The sequence below is a fragment of the Vombatus ursinus genome, unplaced genomic scaffold, assembly GCF_900497805.2.
Source record: "Vombatus ursinus unplaced genomic scaffold, bare-nosed wombat genome assembly UNPS02014832.1, whole genome shotgun sequence".
In the NCBI taxonomy this organism is placed as follows: domain Eukaryota; kingdom Metazoa; phylum Chordata; class Mammalia; order Diprotodontia; family Vombatidae; genus Vombatus; species Vombatus ursinus.
The window spans coordinates 35,201,456-35,223,622 of record NW_020954610.1 but is presented as its reverse complement, the minus strand read 5'-3'; the positions used below and the strand labels follow the sequence as shown (position 1 = coordinate 35,223,622).

Here is a 22,167-nt window from a genome sequence, read left to right as displayed (position 1 = left end):
TCTAAAATGTTTATAGTGGCTCTCTTTGTGGTGGCAAAGAACTGGAAATTGCAGGGATGCCCATCAATTGAGGAATGGCTAAACAAGTTGTGATATATGATTGTGATGGAATGCTACAGTGCTATTGAAAATGATGAGCTCAATGATCTTAGAAAAACATTGAAAGACTTGCACGAAATAATGAAGAGTGAAATGACCAGAACCAAGAGAACATTGTATGCAGTAACAGCAATATTGTCTTAAGAACAACTTTGAGCAAATAAGTTATTTTATCTATTATAAATACCCAAATTAACTATAAAGGACATATGAAGAAAGACACTATCTATATCCAGAAAAAGAACTGATAGAAGTATGTACGGAATAATTTTACAAACATACACACACACACACACACACACACACACACAGACACCTATTTTTGTCTAATTGTAGCCATCTCTAGGGTAGGTTTGGGGGAGGGTAGAAAAAAAGGAGGAAAGAAAAGAAATATTTACCTGATAATTTTGTTTTATATTTGAAAGGAATAGCAAGTTGTGCATAATAGATCTGTAGTTTCATGTACAATCATCTTTTTTAAATTTTACTGTGTTATGGAGATGCTTGTTTTATTCCATAAATATGTATTAATATAATAAAAAAAATAAAAGGGGAAAAATATTTGAGGTTGGATTTGAGCTCAGGTCTTTCTAATTCCAGGCCTGTCACTCTGTGCCATTTAGCTGTTAATTAGATGTTATCAGACTTTAACTTTGGGCCTACCTCAGTATACTACTTACCATATGGCAGACATAAGTAGATCAAGTGATGAAATTTGAGCCAATCAAGACAGCCAAAGGGACTGCCTGGCCACATATGGCTGTCAGTGCAAGGAGGCCTCTGCAGATAGCAGAAGACATATACTGCCAGAAACTCTGCTAAGTGGTTGAAAGGTCATTAATTATTCTCCTTGAGGGAGCTACTACAACATACTACTGATAAGGAGGCAATCGATGGCCAACTTATGAGAATACTGGTAGAACTGTACCATGAAATCCAGCAGAAAAAGGGGCAGAAAAAGCCCTTAATCCCTACCCAGGCCTAGGACAGCTCTTAAGCTTTAGCCCCATCTGGTTTTAATACGTTGCTGGACACTGGCAGTCCGACTACTAATATAGCCAGGGACTGCTAATAGGCCCATTTAGGCAACTCAGTTTCCATGGGAATTTCTAAGAGGGAAACTCTTTGGTACTTGCATATGCTCTTTCATCAATCTCTATGAAGGTTACTGTGGTTCAGGTCAAATGGAGTTGCCTTGGGTTGAGGCCTTGAGGTTGCCTGAGCCATCCCATATAGTTAATACCAAACAATATCAGGTCCTGGGGAGGTGAAAGACATTTCCTCCCTAGCGATGGAGATGGAAGATCATAGAGTTCTTCACTAGACCAACAACCCTATGTGGCCAGTGAGGAAAGCATATAGCACTTGCCCCTTACAATGAACTACATGTATCTAATTATACTTGTCATACTCATCACTGCAGCCATCTCTGACCTGGTGATCAAAACAGTGAGTGGTATGGGACTTTTTTTTTAACCTCAGTAATGCCTTTTTATCCATTTTTGTGGATGACACAGACAGTAGCAGTTGTATTTCATCTGGAAAGAAACCAGGAGGCCTTCACTGTCCTTCCAAAGGAGTACTTGAACTCTTCCTCATACTGTTGAATCTGGTAGGAAGAGACCTAAAAGAAATCTTGCTTTCTGAGGACACTGATGTACAATGATTCTTTGATGACATAATATTGATTGGGGGCCCTTGATAGAGTTACAGCCCATATGAAGAATAAATGATAAAAGATCAATCCTGTGAAAATCACTCATGGCCCATTCTCACTCCCACTCCCACTCCCATGGGTGAGGGGAACCCAGATGAGTGTTGATACAGTCCAGAGTAATCTTCTGACCTTTGCTTCCTCACTGTCTGAAAAGGCATATTGGTATCTTTTTGAGGTTTTGAGAACCTCAATGTTGCTTATTATGAGTCTGGTGATGCAAAATGGCCTTTCTCTTAAGACAAGTAGGGCACAGGAAGCTTCCATCATTAAACATAAATGACATATTCAAAATTGCCCTCACTTATGTTTCTTCAGTATTACTCTACCAGAAGCAGAGGCCTCCAGTCCCAACACCCTTATGTTAGCTCTTCAATGGGATCTAGCTCATATGAAATGCCATTTTGCTTAGTTCAATAATAGCTCACTACAAGAAAAACATGTACCGTCAGATTTCAGCAGCCATTAATCAAGTAATAGGGCATACAGTAAGGGATTAGGATTAGGATCCTTTCAGATTCTTTCAGTTGGCTGTAAATTGTCATGCAAAAAAGTCATGAGGGATGGAATTTATAAGATCTTCAGCTGCACTGATTCATAGTGGATGACTGTGGGTCTGGGAAAATGGTCTGATCTGGGGCCTGAAGAAAATAAGACTGAATAATCAAAGATTCTCCCCTTTGGGGTCAAGTCCAATGCACAAATTTTACCAATGCCTCCTACTCCATACAGTTATTTGTGGGGCATGTCAGAACCTGTCAGAAACATCACATGTCCTCTGCTTAAGCAAATAACCACGTTGATGCTATTGCAAGATTAGCAGACATTGGGTATGTATCCATTGCCAATCTGGACATGGAATCTGTGAAGCCATGTTATGCTGAGTGAAGTGTATGGGGTAGCTATTTCTGTCTAAAAGCACACATTATACCAATTATAGTGCCCACCTATCCTATGTGGCCTGAGGCTGATCCTCAATAGGCAAATTGACCATCTTCACAAAAGCCATGTGGATAGTGAATCAATGTCACCTTTGGAAGGGAGCAGGTTTTCTAGTCCAGTCATTTTTTGGATTAAGCCTCCAAGGAAGACGTATCCAATAAGGATGGGTTGATTTTTTACTTAGTTCTGGTTTACATTTTCCTGCCCTTCCTTATTCTTTTCCCAGTATTAATTCACCAAAGCATTAAGCCCCTCATATGCTTTGGGGAAACATCTCAGGTTGCCTTCAATTGTCAGGTGATAGGGGAACCATGCTCCCCTAACATAGTTCAAGTTCTCCTTCCCAGAAAGGATTTGAGAGACCAAAGGACGATGTTGTTGGGAGATGCCTTGCTTTCTAACAGAATGAGTAAAATGAAACTGTCTTTGCACAAGTATGGTAAGCATGTATTTAGCTGAAGGAAAGCTGGGCCAAGGTGAAGAAGAGTCTTTATCCAAATTCTGCCGAAAGAAAAAGGAGCCCCTCAGCAGACACCTTTGAAGGGACAGTCTTGAATAATTCTCACCATCTGCTGCCTTCAACACTACTCACATGCTCCTGAACAAAGCTAGAGAAAATTGGCTTTGAAACTCTGCTGACTAGATACGTTGAAAATTTATTTACATTATTTGAATTGGTCTCTCACTGCAGCAAAGCAAATCTTTTATACCTCTCTAATCAATTAACTATGCCATTTACTATATCAGCTTTTCCAAACATTTCCAGCGATCCTTAAACCACCAATAGCTCCTCACCTCCCACTTTCAGCTGAAGTCTTAACTAATGTTTAACTGAAGAAATTGAGATCATTCCCTCTTCTCCCTTCCTTTTTATTTCCCATAAACTCAAATAATTTCTGCTATTAGCTAGCTCCTCTTTTGCCTGTCTCACATGAAGATGCAATCCTATTTGTCAATACTCACACCTCTACATGCACAAAGGATACCATTTCATTCTGTCTTCTCCAGTAGATTACCTCCTCTATTATGCCCACTCACTTATCTTCAATCTTTCCCTATCTACTGGTTGCTTCCTTAATGCCTCCAAACATGCCCATGTCTTCCCCGTCCTCAAAAAACTCTCATTTGACCTATCTATCCTCACTATTGTGCAACATTTTTCCTTCTTGAACTATTTGAGGTGTCTATAATCAACACCTCTACTTCCTTTAATCTCACTGTCTTCTAACTCCCTATAGCCTTTTAACTTCATAATTCAACCAAAACTGCTCCCTCCAAAGTTACCAATGATTTCAATTGCCAATTCTAATGACCTTTTCTCATCACTCTCTTCTTCTTGATATTCTCTTATTTCTAAGTTTTGAAAAGGTATTGCTCCTTCTCAATATCCTTTGCTAGATCTTCATCTAGTCACCTTTGCTAATGGTGGGTGAGCTTAGGGCTCTGTCTTGGGTCCACTTCTCTTTTCCCTCTATACTATCTCAGATAATATAGGCTCTCTCTAAACTATCTTAGATATCGTCTCCCTCTGGGGATTTCATCAGTTTCTAAGGATTCAACTATTTCTATGCAGATGATTCTCAGATCTATTTATTCAGCCCTAATCTCTCTCTTGACTTTAAGTTCTTGATTTTCTACCTGTTTATTGGACACCATTAATTGAATGGCCCGTTGAAATTTTAAACTCAACATTTTTTTCTTTCTTTTTTCTTTTTTCTTTTGCATTTTAGTACTTTATTTTTTCCAATTACATGTAAAGATAGTTTCCAGCATTCTTTTTTGTAAGATTTTGGTTCCAAATTTTTCTCCCTTCCTCCCTTCCCTCCCCCTCCCCAAGATAGCAAGCAATCTGATATAAGTTATACATTTACAATAATGTTAAACATATATCCATATTAGTCATCTTCTGAAAGAAGAATCTGAACAAAAGGGGAAAACCACTAGAAAGAAAAAAACAGAAAACAAAAAAAATGCAAATAGTATGCTTTGATCTGCATTTAGACTGGATAGTTCTTTCTCTGGATGTGGATAACATTTTGCATCACAAGTCTCTTGGAATTATCTTGGATCATTATACTGCTGAGAAGAGCTAAGTCTATCATAGTTGATCATCACACAATGTTGCTGTTACCATGTACAATGTTCTCCTGTTTCTGCTCACTTCACTCAGCATCAGTTCATGCAAGTCTTTCTAAGTTTTTCTGAAATCCACCTGCTCATCATTTCTTTTATTCCCCCCATCAGTACCATGTCACTTTATTAGGATGTAAATGGTGGTAGTTTTTTGGTACAGATTATGAAAAGGTCAGATAACCAAAATATGCATGCACTGAAAGGCAGTAGGAGTCACTCCTGTAGTTCCCAAGTGTGGGGGAAACCGGGTGTGGTTTAGCTCTCATAGTCACTGTTCTGCAAGAGTGTGCTTGTCAAAAAGATATGCCGCCATGCCAAATCCAGGACCCCCATTTTTTGAAGGTTGGTTATGTGATCACCCAGTTGTTTGATGGACTTTAGCTGTTTGTTCAGGTAGTGGGTTTTGATGAAATCCCATAAATGGGGATCATTCTTGTCAGTTGCTAGCTTGTACAATTCCAGTAATGACTGATGGACATTTTTTTCCAAGTGCAGAGCACACTACATTGCATTCAGCCCACTCTCCCAGTCATCTTGGTCTGGATTCTTGATGTAATGCAGGAAGATCCAGCCACCTCGCTGGTTCTGGAGTTTCATCAACTTCTCAGCATGCTCCCTCTCCTCATGGGACTGGTGTAGGAAATACTTGGCAAAGTTCTTTAAAGCCACATCTCAGTTGAAGTAGTAAAACGTGGACAGGTAGGAGGCGTAGAGCTCCTGGTTGATCTGACAGTTGATGGCGGCCTCTGAGTCCTGGTGGTAGTTCTGTCGCACCTGAGAGGGAGATGAAGTCATAGTGATGACCGAGATGTTGGAGGCGAAGAGGAGGAGGAGGCAGCTGCGGCTGAGGCTGGGGCGGAGGCCGGCGACTGGGGCTCGAACAGGAGGACGGAAGAAGTGTTGGTTAGGGGAGGTGAAGGTGGAGAGGTGGTTAAAGGCAGCTCCAGCTGGGAATGGAGCAGCGAGTTTGGTTCAAGGATTGTTGAAGCAAGAAACCAACTCCCCTTCCCTGTGCTTCTGGCCCATCATTTTTTATAGAACAATAGTATTCCATTACATTTATATACCACATCTTGTACAGCCATTCCCCAATTAATAGGCATCCCTGCAATTTCCAATATTTTGCCACCACAAAAAGAGCTGCTATAAATATTTTTGTACTTGTGGGTCCTTTTCTCATTTGCATGATCTCTTTGGGATACAGGCTTAGTAGTGATATTGCTGAATCAAAGAGTATGCACAGTTTTGTAGCCCTTTGGGCATAGTTCTAAATTGTTCTCCAAAATAACTCAGAGTTGTTTTAATTTGCATTTCTCTAATCAGTAGCCATTTAGAGCATTTTTTCTATGACTATAGATGGCTTTAATTTCTTCATGTGAAAACTACCTGTTCATATCCTTTGATCATTTATCAAGGAATGACTAGTAGTCTTATAAATTTGATTCAGTTCTCTAAATATTTGAGAAATGAGGTCTTTACTAAAAGCACTGACTGTAAAAATTGTTTCCCAGATTTCTGCTTTCCAGCTAATCTTAGTTGCATTCATTTTGTTTGTGCAAAACCTTTTTAATTTAAAGTAATCAAAATTATCCATTTTGCATTTCAACATGTGTCTTTCTCCTGTTTGGTCATAAATTCTTTCCTTTTCCAGGTAAACTATTCCTTGCTCTCCTAATTTGCTTATGGTATCACCCTTTATATCTAAATTGTGTACCCATTTCAACTTTATCTTGGTATAGGATGTGAGATGTTGGTCTATGTCTAGTTTCTGCCATATTATTTTCCATTTTCCCCAGCAGTTTTTGTTGAATAGTGAGTTCTCATCCCAGAAGCTGAAGTCTTTGGGTTCATCAAACAGTAGATTACTGTAGTCATTTACTATTGTATCTTGTGAACCTAACCAGCTGGGCTCTGGAGCAGGGTACTTCATAGGCATGAGATCTGGGGTCTGGGTGCTTGTGGCAGCCCTCTAGTCCCTGGCACATCAATTGACTGGACTGTCAACATGGAGGAACTAGATGGGGAGCCCACACTCATGTTGATTCCAGGGGCAAATTCCAAGAAGAGGCAAATGTGTTTTGATTGGGGACCTGGATAGATGCTGGTGTGTGAAATTTGTTCAAAAAAAAAAAAGAGAGAGAGAGAAAGAAGAGAAAGTGCTGAGCTTCCCTTTCATCTATATAGTCTGGAAGGATATAGATGTTTACTCTGAAATCCTACTGAACCTTTTCAATGAGTCCCATGACATCTTTGTGGGGCTCCAGAGGATTGAGGAAGAATCAACAGAAGAATCCAGGAAAGCTCAATTGGTTTGAGTGAGTAAAAACTATTGGTCAGTTAAAAGGGCCTATATGGAAGAAATGAATCAAGAAACAATTGCTGCTCAAGATCCAGTCTGTGGTTATCAGCATAGTAGTCAGGTTTCCGTGAGGGACTGTCTATGTTGGCAACTACCAGGTGGGCGCTGTGGCAAGATTAGGGTAAGATCTGGCTATATTTGGAAGTCGAGGCAGGGGCTGTGGTAGGCAGAGTCGTGGTGAACTGGGATGGGCTGGGTATGGAGAAGCCCTGAGGCAGTGGGCAGTGCTATGTGAGATAAGCTGGGTGCAAGGAAGTAGGTGCAAGGAAGTAGCCGGAGCTTGTGCTCCTGAGGCAAGGGGCGGTGCCACGTGGGAGTGGGACGGCAGAGGACTGAGTTCCCTTTGCTTAGTCCCCTCCCTATATGCAACGTCAACCCCAGACGCCTCCATCTTGTGACTTTCCTGACTTCCTGGGTCCCTTTCTGTAGCACTGACCCCAGACACCTCCTCCCAGTATCTGAGTCTGAATTCCTAGGTCACGTACTCTGTCTATGCACTAATCCCAGACGCCTTCTTCCTGTATCCGGTCCTGGCCTCCTACGTCACTCCCTCCCCCTTGGTGTGCTAAACTCAGACAGCCCCTTCCGGTATCTGACCCTACAATCATTGGCTAGTAAGCGGGCTGGGGAGGAGGGGCTAAGTAGGTACTTAAGGACAAGCGTGGTCAGATCACTCTCTCTCTTGGCTCCTGCTCTGTTGCTCTGGCCTTGCTGCTTGGGCTTGCTGTGATGGCTTGCTGTGATGGCCTCTGAATAAAGCTCTGGTGTTGGCGCCTCCCGATGGCTCGTCTCTGTGTGTTTATCCAGCTGAGGACCGAAGACTCGAGAGTGAGTATGACTCTGGCAGCCTGCTCCTTATAGGAGGAGAGGGTCAGCGTGGCTGACACAAGGTCGGCGCGGCCGGTACAGGTTTCTATTCTTTCTGCAATGGAGTTGATCTGGAACCTTTGTGAAATCCTCTTTATTGAAGTATCCTCAACTGGTCCTTTACTACTTTACCTCCTTGACTTGGTCAGACTGCACATGTATGAGATGGATGGTTTTTTAGCAGATATTCTTGGTAGTGATTGATTTTCAGAATTTCTAATTTGGTGTTTAATTGAGGATTTCTAATTTGTTCCTTTTCTAGCTTTTTTAGTTGAATGCCCAATTCATTGATCTGCTCTTTCTCTATTTTATTCATGTAAGCATTTAGAGATATAAAATATCTCCTAAGAACTGCTTGGTGGCATCCCATATATTTTGGTATGTTGTTTCATTATTATTCTCTTTGATGAAATTATTGATGAAATCTGTGATTTGATGCTTGACCCAGTCATTCTTTAGGATTAGATTATTTAGTTTCCAATTAATTTTTAGTCTATCTTTCCATGGTCCTTTATTACATATAATTTTTATTTCATCGTGACCTGAAAAGGATGCATTTAATATTTCTGCCTTTCTGCATTGGATTGTGAGGTTTTTATGCCCTAATACATGGCTAATTTTTATGTAGGTACCATGTACCACTGAGAAAAAGGTATATTCCTTTCTATCCCCATTCAGTTTTCTCCAGAGGTCTATCATAGTTAACTTTTCTATTCACCTCCTTAACTTCTTTCTTGTTTATTTTGTGGTCAGATTTATCAAGTTCTGAGAGAAGGAGGTTCAGGTCCCCCACTAGTAAAATTTTGCTGTCTATTTCTTCCTATAACTCACTTAACTCCTCCTCTAAGAATATGAATGCTATACCACTTGATGCACATATATTTGGTATTGATATTACTTCATTGTCTATGGTACCTTTTAGCAAGATGTAGTTTCCTTCCTTATCTCTTTTAGTTAGATCTATTTTTGCTTTTGCTTTGTCTGAGATCATGATTGCTACCTCTGCTTTTTTTTCTTTACTTCAGCTGAAGCATAATATATTGTGCTTCAGCCTTTTACCTTTACTCTGTGTGTATCTCTCTGCTTCAAATGTATTTCTTGTAAACAACACATTGTAGGGTTCTGGTTTTTAATCCACTCTGCTATTCACTTCCATTTTATGGGAAAGTTCATCCCATTCACATTCACAGTTATGATTTCTAACTGTGTATTTCTTTCTTTCTTTTTTGCTAGGCCATGGGGTTAAGTAACTTGCCCAGGGTCATATAGCTAGTAAGTATCAAATGTTTGAGGCCAGATTTGAACTCAGGTCCTCCTGATTCCAGGGCCAGTGCCCTATCCACTGTGCCACCTAGCTGCCCCCTAACTGTGTATTTCTCTCTTTCCTATTTCCCACCCCCACTTATACTTTTTTCTCTCTTTTCACCCTTTCCCTCCTCACTAGTGTTTTGTTTCCAGCCACCATCTCCCTCAATCTGCTCTCACGTCTATCGGCCCCCCCCTTTCTTTTCCCGTTCCCCTCCTTCTGCCCCCCCTTTTGACCTCTTGTCTGTTAGTGCTGCCCCCCTTTCCTTTTTCTCCCCTTTCCCCTCCTATTTCCTTATAGGGTGACATAAATTTTTATGCCCTACTGGGTGTATATTTTATTCCCTCTTTGAGTCAAATCCAATGAGAATAAGGTTCAAACAATGCTCCCCCCTACTTCTTTCCTTCTACTGTAATAGGTTTTAGCACCTCTTCATGTGATGTAATTTACCCTATTCTTCCTTCCCTTTCCTTTTCTCCCAGTACATTCTTTTTTCTCACTCCTTAATTTTTTTTATCATTGTATCAAAGTCAACTTATATGCACACCCTCTATCTATGCATACTCCTTCTAACTGTACTAATAGAGATGCTGTTCTTAAGAGTTACAAGTATCATCTTCCTGTGTAGGAATGTAAACAGTTCAATCTTATTGAATAACATGGATTTTTTCCCCCTCCTTCCTGTATACCTTTTTATGCCTTTCTTGTATTTGAAAATAGAATTTCCATTGAGCTCTGGTCTTTTCATCAGGAAAGTCTGGAAGTCCTCTATTTCATTGAATGTCCATCTCCTCCTCTGAAAGATTATGCTCAGGTTTGCTGGGTAGTTGATTCTTGGTTGTAATCCAAGCTCCTATGCCTTCTGTAATATCATATTCCAAGCCTTCTGATCCTTTAATGCTAAGTCCTGGTTATCCTGACTGTGGCTCCTTGGTATTTTAATTGTTTTCCTTTTGACTGCTTGAAGTATTTTCTCCTTGACCTGATAATTCTTGAATTTGGCTGCAATATTCCTTTGAGTTTTCATTTTGAGATCTCTTTCAAGAGGTGATCTGTGGATTCTTTCAATGACTATTTTACCCCCTGGTTCAAAGGATATTAGGGAAGTTTTCCTCAATAATTTCTTGAAAGATACTGTTCAGATTCTTTTTTTTTTTATCATTGCTTTCAGTACAATAATTCTTAAATTATCTCTCCTGTATCTATTTGCCAGATCAGTTGTTTTGCCAATGAGGTATTTTACATTTTCTTCTATTTTATCATTCTCTTGATTTCATTTGACTGCTTCTTGATGTCTCAGAGAGTCCTTAGCTTCCTCTTGCCAATTCTAATTTTTAAGGAATTAGTTTCTTCAGTTAGCTTTTGTACCTCCTTTTTCTACTTTTAAAGGAGTTGTTTCCTTCAGTCAATTTTTGTGCTTCATTTTGCAAGCTGTTGACTCTTTATTTATGTTGACTCTTGCATAACTCTCATTTCTTTACCCATTTTTTTCTTCTACCTCCTTTACTTGACTTTTAAAATCCTTTTTAATCTCTTCCAAGAGGACTTTTTGGGCTTGAGACCAATTCATATTTCCCTTTGAGGCTTCACATGTAGGCATTTTGTCCTCTTCTGAGTTTGTGTTTTGATCTTCCCTATCGCCATAATAGCTCTCTATGATCAGGGATCTTTTTGGTTTTTGCTCATTTTAAAAATTGAGCTCTGCTTCTGGGGAACAGGGTAAACTGTACCAAGCTTCTTGTGCTGAGGGCCGGGGGCCTGGCCACTAGCTTTCCACACCAGGGCCTCAGATACTTGTGGCTTGTGCTGGGGTGACCTGGCCTAGTTGCATCTGTTGTGTCAGGGTTCTAGGGGTGGCGATTTGTTTTCTGTGCTGGGTCTGGAGGCCTCACAGCTGGCCTGTTGTGTTGCTAGCCTGCTGAGCCAGGACCAAAGGGCCTTGGTTGCTGATCTGTGCTGGGTTTAAGAGCCTCCTGCTAGCTTGCCTGGACATGGATTATGCTGGGCTGTGCTTTTACCCATGAGACAGACCTTTCCTGGAGTCCTTCTATGTTATATTAAGGTGGAAAATTGTTTCACTCTGTCTTTTTGTGGGTTCTGTCACTCCAGAATCCATTTAGAGGCTTGATTTAACATTGTTTCTGAGGGAAACTGGGGAGAGCTCAGGAAACATCCTGGCTTCTCTACCATCTTGGCTCCACCCAGTTCCTTAACTGTGAACTTAACATTTCTAAAACTGAACTTACCCCACCATCCCAAACCCATCCCTCTTCCTAGCTTCCCTATTTCTGTTGAGTGTACCACCATCCTCCAGGTCACCCAAATTCACAACCTAGGTTTCATCCTTGACCTCTCAATCTCTCCCCTTCCCTCCCCCCATATCTAATCTATTGTGAAGTCTTGTTGATTTTATATTTTTTTTAACATCTCTCATGTATGCTCCCTTCTCTCCTCTGACACTATCACCCCCCTGTTACATGTCCTTATCACCTCACACCTAGACTGTTACAAGAGCTTGCTGGTTTGTTTCTTGCCTGAAGTCTTTTCCCTCTCCAATTCATTAAGCTCTCAAATTGATGTTCCTAAAGCATAAGTCTGATCCCATTACTTTCCTATTTAATCAACTCCTGGATCTCTGTTATTTCCAAGATTCAATGCAAAATTCTCTTTGCCATTCAAAGCCCCTCATAAACTGGCCCACTCCTACCCTTCCATTCTACTTACACTTTAATCTGCTGTCCAGTGAAACTGGCCTCCTTGCTGTTGTTTCTTTATCAAGACCCTCCATTTCCTGACCCAATGTAATTTCACTGGCTAACCCTCATGCCTAGAATTCTCTTCTTCCTCATCTCTGCCTCCTGGCTTCATTCCACAAAAAGATTTCCCCTTAATACAAGTGCCTTCCTTCTGTTAATTATATCAAAATGTCTTGTTGGTAAATAATTGCATTTTGTCTCACAGTCTAATGGACTGAGAACTCCTTGAGAGCAGGGTCTATCTTTTGTCATTCTTTGTATATCCATAGTTAACAGTGCCTGGCTCACAGTAGGTGCTTAATAAATGCTTGTTGACTTGTTGACTAACGATAAAACTGTTAGGAAGGAGATATTCTAACTGGTGGGCCAAAGAATACTGGGAGGGGGGATATCAATCAGTCAATCAATCAATAAACAAACCAAACATAGTTATAAGGAATGTAGATCCAGTTTTCTTTGTCTGACTTCATGAAATTTCATAAATACATAAGCAGTACCTTAGACTCATATCTAAGCACTGAGAGAAAAGTTAACCATCCACCAGTCTACTAGTATACAGTTCCTGTAGCTTGTCTGGTCAGGAGTAGATTAGCTGGAGGTGAGATTACATTGTTTGATGTCTTCCTCCCTCACTTGCTTTTCCTTACTTGGAGGTTCCAGAGTAATATATCTCTTTCTTCCAAGCAAACTCTGAGGAAGACTATGATAAGAAATGAAACATAGCCCTCAAATGTCCAAAAATATCTTTAATTAAATTCAATGCTTTCCCTCACTTCTACAAAATGCACAATAATGCCATCTTATCATTAGTAGGTGAGAACTGTTATTGGAAATAATTAAAAATAAAGGCTATGTAATCAGATTAGGGACTGCAATTTATAGCCTTAGAGGGGTAATTGAGGGGTTAAGTGACTTGCCCAGCATCAAACAGCCATTATGTGTTAGAGGTAGAACTCGAAACAAGTTCTTGGCTTTGAGCCCAATGTTCTGTGCATCAAGCTGCCTCTAGGCATGAAAGGCATGATGCCAAAGCAAATTACTAAAAGGCATTTTAAAAACCACTCCAGTGTCTTTGCCAAGAAAACCCCAAAAGGGGTCATGATTGAAATTACTCATCAAGAACAACAAAAACTCTTTGTTTCAGTGTTGGCTGAAAATTTCTAATTGTGGTTGGTCATCTTCAAGAATCTGAGCCACTAGTATTAACAATAGCTTATATATACTGTATTTATTATATATACTGCATACATGCTTATATATAGTATATATATGACACTTAATTGTAACTATATAGTTTAAGCATAGTTTTTATTTTTCCGTTTAGTTTTGAATTTTGTTAAAGAGGAGACCAAAGGGTCCTAGTTTGTGTTCAAATGAAATTTCAAAAATTTAAATTTAGAACAGGTGTTGAGAAGATTTTCTACATGGTGATGAAAGACTGAAGAGTCACTGACTTCCTCAGGAAAATGGTAGTAAAAAAGGAACAAAAAGTTGGCATTCTCTGTGCCCTTTACTTGTTCCACGTATTTTTGCTTCTGAGAAAATTACGTGTCTGCATGCTTTATAACTATGTAAACTACATAATGTTTAAAATATAAAACTCTTTGGGAGGTAAGAGATGTCTTTATAAACTGGACTCTATTAATAAAATTCTGCTTTCAGAAAATAGTAAATTCTTTTGAATAGGGCTATCTAATATGCTGTTAAAACCACAGCTGGTTAGAGTAAAAGATATATGAAGTTCATTTCCTTGAACACAATAAAGATATAACTAGACCTAAAACCGCAAAAAGCTATAAGGTATATATTTTAAAGATGAACAACAGGCAGCTTTTTTTTTTTAACCCCTTTACCGTGGCTTCAATATCATACTAATGATGCTTTCTTACATGCTTTCAAGACAATTCCTTACATATTCATCAGATACAGTTTAAAAAATTAAACAGAATTGTTGGATACCTCCTCCAATTTCCCAAAGTTAAATCATTATTTAAAAGAAAAAGAACCTTATGTAAATATATGTTAGGATCAGTAACCATCTAGATCAAGCAAAATGTTTTTGGGGAAAGAAAATAAAAGAGCAATTATAATTTTTACTAAAATTTCTAAGTATAGAACTTCTATTCCTTTCTTGGGTAATGGAAATTAAATTAATATACATTTTTCATGAAACCCATTTTTATATTAATTTTTAGTGAAAATTCATTGTGAAAAGCCTGAAGTAAGACCCTGAAGTTGAATTTAATTCAGCGAACAGTTACTCTATTCCATTATATCCAAGGTGATGAGTGTAGTGGATAGACAGCTGGCCTTACAATCAGGAAGATCTAGGTCAAAGCCCCTCTCTGACCCAAGGTTGTTTGACCTTGGTCAAATCTTTTTATCTTTGAATGTTTTAGGCAACTCTCTGAGGTTGCAAATGGCAGAGCAGGTGCCAATCTAGAGCTCCTTCACTGGGAATTCTTAGAACCATTGAAATCAGAACTCCAGTCCAAAAAAAAAAAAAATACAGAACAATGTGCCTATGGCTTGAAAGGCCACACTTGACAGCTACAGCCATTTAAAGATGGTTCCAATTTTTCAAGAACTGGCTCTTGGAACCAGCAGCAACCAGTTTTCTGTCTCCTGTTAAACTGAAAGGAAGTTGTTAAAGAAATAGATAAATAATCTCTAACCAGAGTTCCCACTTCTGAACATTTGAGAAACTGCAGAATTCCTTAAAAATATAATAACTGCATTAAAAAGTATGATTTTAGATAGCTAATTTTTACAAAATGTTGTAACTAATTTCTCAATTGGAGCTCATGATTTTCATGACGAATAAGTGGATGATCTTTCTTATTGTTGAGCTCACTTCAATGCCCAATGACTGTAGCTTAAAGAGGTCAATGGTAGTCTTTTGTACTCTCGGATGACAAGGAGAAATTGCAATAAACTTTGGTTTGGCTATGTTTTTGTAATGACAAATGCTCTTTTTTTTTTTTTTTTGGTGAGGCAATTGGGGTTAAGTGACTTGCCCAGAGTCACACAGCTAGTGAGTGTTATGTGTCTGAGACCAGATTTGAACTCAGGTCCTCCTAACTGCAGGGCCAGTTCTCTATCTACTATGCCACCTAGCTGCCCCAAGAAATGCTCTTGATTAAAATTTTGGAAAATTTAATCATATCCTATGTCCACGTTTCTCTTGGTGGACTCTTCTGAGACAGATAAAACAAGTTCAATTAAACACAGCAATATGAATATTAAGAAATCATGTCTACAATGATGTGCCAAACCTCCTAAAAATTGTTAATTTGTCAATTGATGTCACTGATAATATTTTCATAAATGTACATGGCAGTCCTTGTTAAAGCCTTGATAAATGGTCTTCATAGATTGCTGTGATCAAAAAAAATCTATCCTTGTTACCAGCATTCTGGTAAGAAGCCTCTCAAACATAATTAAATTGGATGACACAGTCTCTAGGCCCATGAAGTACAGGTTTCCCAGTATCACCATATTATAAAACATATTATCCAAAAGGCACAGAAGGGACTTTGCTTAGGACCTAGAGAAAAAAAATTGATCCTGTTTTTTCTTTTTCTAATCTATATGATAAAAATGGTCATAAATATATTTTTTTGAATATTCAATATATATTACTATCTGTAGATTATCTATATGTAGTCAGGTTAGGCACATTGTTCACATGATGAAACTAAAAATGCTTCCAACAAAGGCCTTAAGAAACAGAAGTGCCTAGGACCTACATGGACGCTAGTGTGATCCTAAAGACTGAGCTTGCATTCACTGGCTATGCCAGTGTGTCATAGGGACACCATGATGAAGACTGAGAATATGACTTTAGTAGAGATTTGACAATTATAGTTAAAGGGACAAATGGTAAGGAGATACACGTTTGAAAGGATTCTAAATATCCTTTGTCAATATATTAAGAAATTCTATCTGTTTTGCTGTCTCGATTTCCCCCACGGCTTCTACCTACTTTCTTTGGCACTGGAAACAAGCAATTTTGTGAGCATTTTGTATATCAATCAAATAGTATCTTTAGATGATCAGTAAATTGGCAAAGGGCTGATTGAGGCAGTGTGGAGCAGGAAAAAGTACTGAATTTGGAATGGGAAGATCTGTATGAAGATAACATCCCCATTTTTACTTCTTTGGGCTTTTATCTGTAAAATGAGAGGGTTAGACAAGATGATATTTAAGGTCCATGTCTTCTATAAATCATATAATTTTTTAGAGCTGAATTCTAAAAAGGTTTGGGGAGAGTTGGGAGTTTTTAAGATGTAGTATATGTCGGTAACCAAATATATAATTTTTAAATGCCTTCTCATGTTTATGTAACTTTGCAGTTGACAAAGAGCTTTCTTCATGGCAATTTTATTTAGTAGGTTCTATCATTATCACAATTTTATACAACAAAAACTGAGGTTGAGAGAAATTAAGTGGTTTGACTAAGATCATTCAGCTTCAAGTGTAGAGCAAAGACAAACACAGGACATTTGACTTCAAGTCTAATGTTATTTCCATTGTCCAATATCATACCAGAATATCTGGCTGAAGACCCTGGGATGGGAGAGCAATAATCAAGTTCATGAATTAGGGTTCAATGTACATTTTTATTATTGTTGTTACTAATAGTAATAATATAACTACTCTTAAAGTCATTAGAGTCCATAAGTAAAAAAAGTTTTTCTATCTTCAGAAGCATATTTGAATTCCAAACAATTTAAAGGAGAATAAAGATCTTTTACCAATACCTGTGTGCATCCTGAGTTAACTTATCCTTAATCGGAATATTCAAAGATGCCAAGGTTCTATTTACCTGTAGATTGATACATGTGTAAAGAATACTTACTTATTCCTAAAAACAGACACAAACACAAAAAGCAACAAACACACAGCCCACAAAATAAAGTAAGCTCCAATATTTAAGAACCTACTGTGGTCAATCTGCAGTCCTGAAAGAAGATACTAAGTCGTGTTTGGACCACAGGACCTCCTGTGCTTTGAGTGCCCCAAATCAAGATTGAAAGGATTAGTCTGACTTGCCCGTCTTCTTGCAGTATCCTTTCTTGTAATATCAATAATTTATTATTTGATAAACTCATGTGAGTTAAGTTTCCTATGAACATGACTTCCTTCTCTAATCCTTACACTAAAACAAACAAACAAACAAACAAAAAAAGTGTTCTCCCTTATGGTCAGACATTACACTTGGCTAAAACTGTATAGCTAACATCTATGATCATCTATTTTAAGGTTAAGATTAAAGTCTAACTTAAATAAACAAAAGATAATTCTTCCTTTTAGAAGGAAGGAAGGAAGGAAAGAGACATTTATTAAGTGCTTATCATGCAGGCACTGTGCTAAATAATTGAGATATAAATACAAGCAGAAAGAAAGACAGTTCCTGCCTTTTTTTCTCTCTCTGACCTGTTCCTATACTTCAAAACCATGTCCCTTCTACTGCTGTCTTATCCTGGAACTTCCCTCAGCTCCTGGGGCCACCTTACCCTGGAATAGCCTACCACTGCCCACCTACTATGAAACATCTCTCCTTGAGGCACACCTTCCTTTTCCCAACTGAAACCTCTGTTTTGTGGAGGGGCTCAGTCTTGCCAACCTTCATTCTTCTCTCGGCTCTGTTCTTGATTATCTCTGCACTTCAAAACCATGCCCCTGACCTGGGTACCTTAATTTCCCCACCCCCTTTCAGATTCCTTTTATGTGTTGTTTTTGTAATTCAAGTATCTGCTAAATTTTTTTTTCTAGCTTCAGACACTAGCTGAGATTTGTTCATCAGCTTCTGAAAGACCAACCATATATATCACTACCTGAAAAAAAACAGTCTAGATTTCAGGGATCCTGCTATAACCAATCCTTCCCACTGGTTTGTGACCAAAATTCTACTATTAGATGTTTATCTATTTAATTTAAAACCCATTATTTTAAAAATATTCTGGAGAGGGACACTATTATATATTATTTGTATCTTTGTATGAATAAATTAGCTAAAACCTTTTTGGTGTTGGTGAGGGAAAGTTATGGAAGTGACTGATGAAGAGAGTGAGAGAAAACTAGAATGAAAGATGGAATACAAGAAAATATAGCAAACATTTATCAAGCACCAACTATATACAGAGTGCTGTTATGCATTAGGAAGATACAAAGCAAGGTGAATGCTCTCAAGGAGCTTACATTCTATTGAGGGAATAAGACACTAAGCTAGATAGGTGTGATGCACAATATTATATAAGTACATTGGCCAGTTTTAAAATAAAATATAAGGCATGAGAGAGGAGATCGTTGCCAGTCAGGAGGATCAGAGAAGGCTTTTTAGGAGGCAACTGATTTGGGCTTTAAATAAGAATTCAATAGATGAAGAGAGGGAAGTTAGACATTCCAGGTATAGGCAAAAGCCTGTGTAAAAGCAAGAAAATGTAAGAATTGAGTGTTTTGTTGAGTTGGATAAGATCAGGGAGGAAAGGTGGTACCATGGATGGAACACAGGCCCTGGAGTCAGGAGGACCTGAGTTCCAATCCAGCCTGAGACATAACACTTACTAGCTGTGTGACCCTGGACAAGTCACTTAACCGCATTGCCTAGCCAAAAAAAAAAAAATCAGAGAGGAAGTAATATGGCATAAGGCTGTAAAAGTGAGGGTGTTGTTAGGTACAAGCAGGGCCTTGGATGCCAAGTAAGGGAGTTTGAATTTTATTTTCTAGATTATTGAGTGGTTACCAGGACTTATTGATTTTGTCTCCACAATACCTCTTAAGTCCGTCTCCTTTCTCTTCTCACTATCACCACCTGAGAGCACTATTTCAATGGCTTCAATGATAATCACATCTCTACTCTCTACCCTCTCCATTCTATCCTTAATACCACTATTAGAATCAGCTTTCTTATGCACAAATCTGACCATACCACCCTTCTGCTCAGTAATCTTCAATGGTTCCGTATTGCCTACAGAGTAAAATTCAAATTCCTTTACTTGGCATCCAAAGCCCTCCTTGTACCATGGAACTCATGTACAATACTGCTGAACTTCTCCAGGCAACCAAATTTTGCCATGATCTTCCATGAGGCCTTGGAAAGCAGTATCAAAGGCTTTGGTCATATCAACATTGTCTACAGGCTTCTCTTTTGCTCCTGGCATTTCTTCTGGAGTTGTTAGGCAGCAAACACCATGTCGACCACTTCTAAGCCCTTTCTGAAGCCGACTGGCTTGGGTAGATGACTGTCTTCCAGTTGAAGGATCAGTCAATTAAGGAGGAATCTAGCAGGAATCTTGCCAGCAATGAACTAAGAGAGAGATCCCTCTGTGATTGTCACAGGACAATCTATTTCCTTTTCCTTTATAGAGATGGAAAATGAAGGCATCCTTGAACTCCTGGGAGAAACTTCCTTTTACCATACAGCCATGACAGCATACTTGCATAGGTTCTGGGTAATGGACAATGCTCTCATACTTTCCCAGTGACTAGTGGAGTAAAGCAGGGCTGTGGTGTTTGCTCCCATGCTTTTTAGCATGAAGTTTTCTACAATGTTTTCAGATGCCTTCAATGAGGATAAAAATGGCATGAAGGTCAACTACTTCATTGATGGTAAATTATTTAACTTGAAAAGTCTATAAGCCGAGATGAAAGTGGAGGGAGAGTTGGTGCGTGACTTTTTGTTCACAAATGATTGTGCACTCAATGTAGGCTCTGAGGTTGAAATACAACAGAGTATGGATTGATTCTCTGCCACTTGTACTAATTTTGGCCTGACAATTAACACCAAGAAAACAGATTCTCCACCAGCCAACACCCAGCCATCCATACATGCAACCATCGGTTACAGCAAATGGAGAAATTTTGGATGCTGTGGATAAGTTCATTTACTTTGGAAGTATACTTTCCAGGGATGTACACATAAATGATTAAGTTGATGTATGCATTGCCAGATCTAGTTCAGTGTTTGCAAAGCTCTGAAAGTGTGGGAGAGAAGAGGTATTAGTCTGCCTATCAAACTGAAGGTCTACAGAGCCATGTGCTGACCTCATTGTTTTATGCCTATGAAACCCAAACAGTATACCATCACTATGCCAGGAAATTGAACTGCTTCCATATGAATTGTCTTAGGAAGATTCTGAAGATTCCCTGGCAAGATAAGTTACTGGACACTGAAGCCCTTTCTTGAGCTGAATTGTCAAGCATTCAAACCCTCCTGCAAGAATGTAACTCTGATGGGCTGGTCACATTGTTCAAATGCCAAATGTACATTTGCCTTAAAGATTATTTTAAAGAGAACTCACAGAAGACGAGTGGCCACATGGAGTTTGAAGAAGCAATACAAAGAGACTCAAAATTTCTCAGAAGAACTTTGATTGTGAGACTTGGGAGACACTGGCACATGGGAGACACAGCAAAATGTCCCTGCATCACAGGCTCTATGAGCAAAGTAGAAATGGCAGTAGCTGAAAAAAAAACCAAAACACAAGATGCATAAATTTAGAAACATCTCCAATCCAAATGTTCATACATACTATTTGTTCTCAACTACTGGTAGAGCCTTCTGAGCTCATGTTGGTCTGATCAGCTACATTTGGACACACTGTTCATTGACCCCAACATAGTCATGCCATTTTGATCCTCTTCAAGTGCAAAGGACACCAACCAACCAACCAGTATTATCTGTATTGGAGAAATGCTACAGACCTTTCCAGTAGGATTAAGGTAAAACAAAGATGAATGAATGAGTGAGTGAGTGAGTGAGTGCAAAAGCGCTTATTAAGGGCTGACTATGAGTTAAACACAGTGTTAAACTGTGATACAAATAGAAAAAATGGTGCTGCTTCCATTCCCAATGATTTCACCCTCTGATTGGGAGAGACAACTCATATAGGAGGTTTCAGTCATAAAGTGGCTAGCAAGGACCAGTGGTCCATAGGATGCACTGGGAGGTCAGATGGAAGGTCCCCAAGAGTCTGGAGGCTATAGTTCCAGGCTAGATAGTAAGGCCTGGAAGCCATTAGGACACAGTGATAGGGCATGTGGTAAGGCCTGACAATCCTCTATCTTAATGGAAGGATTATAGTTGGTAAATTCAAGCTCATCCAAGCTGCGTGAGCAACCATATCTGCTCTGCAAGGCAGGTGGGTAGATCTGAACAACCTGGCCCTCCATGACCTGGAAACAAAAGAATAGGACTGAGTGACTGAGTTGAGTGTGGATTCTCGTGAGAAAAATGATTATTTTCTTATATTAATAACCAATTTTATATATGGGACCCAAAGATCCTCTATTTGATTATCAATAATCAATTATTAGTAGGTTAGTTATTAGTAAGTTTTTTCTCTTTTTACTTCCTCATTCAAAGCCCAGTCCCTGTGAAGGACAGGACTGAAAATGAGGCATTCTCCTCAACCTTGGGTGAGACCCCACCCAACTGGGAGAGTTTATTGCTGATTAAAGGGTAAAGAAAATTTAATATAAGTGAATTCAGGCAAATAGTTCAACAACTTAAGTGGTCTGGGTGGAAATGGATTCCATTGTCCAGATAGCTGGAGGTTAAAGGAGGAGCTAAAGGATTTTTGCCCACCCCCTCATTAATGTCCACCCCCTCATTAATTATTAACTAATCAAAGTTGATTTTCACCCTTAGGGACATCCCCTTTTCCAAAGGTGTTTAAACATTCAATGAACTCCATGCAGAGTCTTTGGTTATGAGAGAGACCACTGACCTCAATTTATTGATTATTTGCTAGCCTAATTAATAAATTGTTTATTAATTACTCTGAACCTCTGTCTCTAGGACTTTTCATTCATCTCACTGGCTTCGCTCCTGTAGGACTGAGGATGAAGGAATCGTTTACTTGGGAGAAGGAAAGGGAAAGTGTCATTGGCTGGAAGGTTAGGGAAAGAAGAGCTCCTATTACGGCCATTTCTAACTGGTACACCCTGGGGATTGGTGAGGAGAAAAGAAGGAGAAAGAAAAAAA

General features: G+C 39.1%; 1 pseudogene; it reads right to left on the bottom strand.

The window, feature by feature from the left end:
- Positions 1 to 5,156: 5,156 nt before the first annotated feature.
- Positions 5,157 to 19,054, bottom strand: LOC114025839 (annotated as a pseudogene).
- Between the last annotated feature and the right edge of the window lie 3,113 nt (positions 19,055 to 22,167).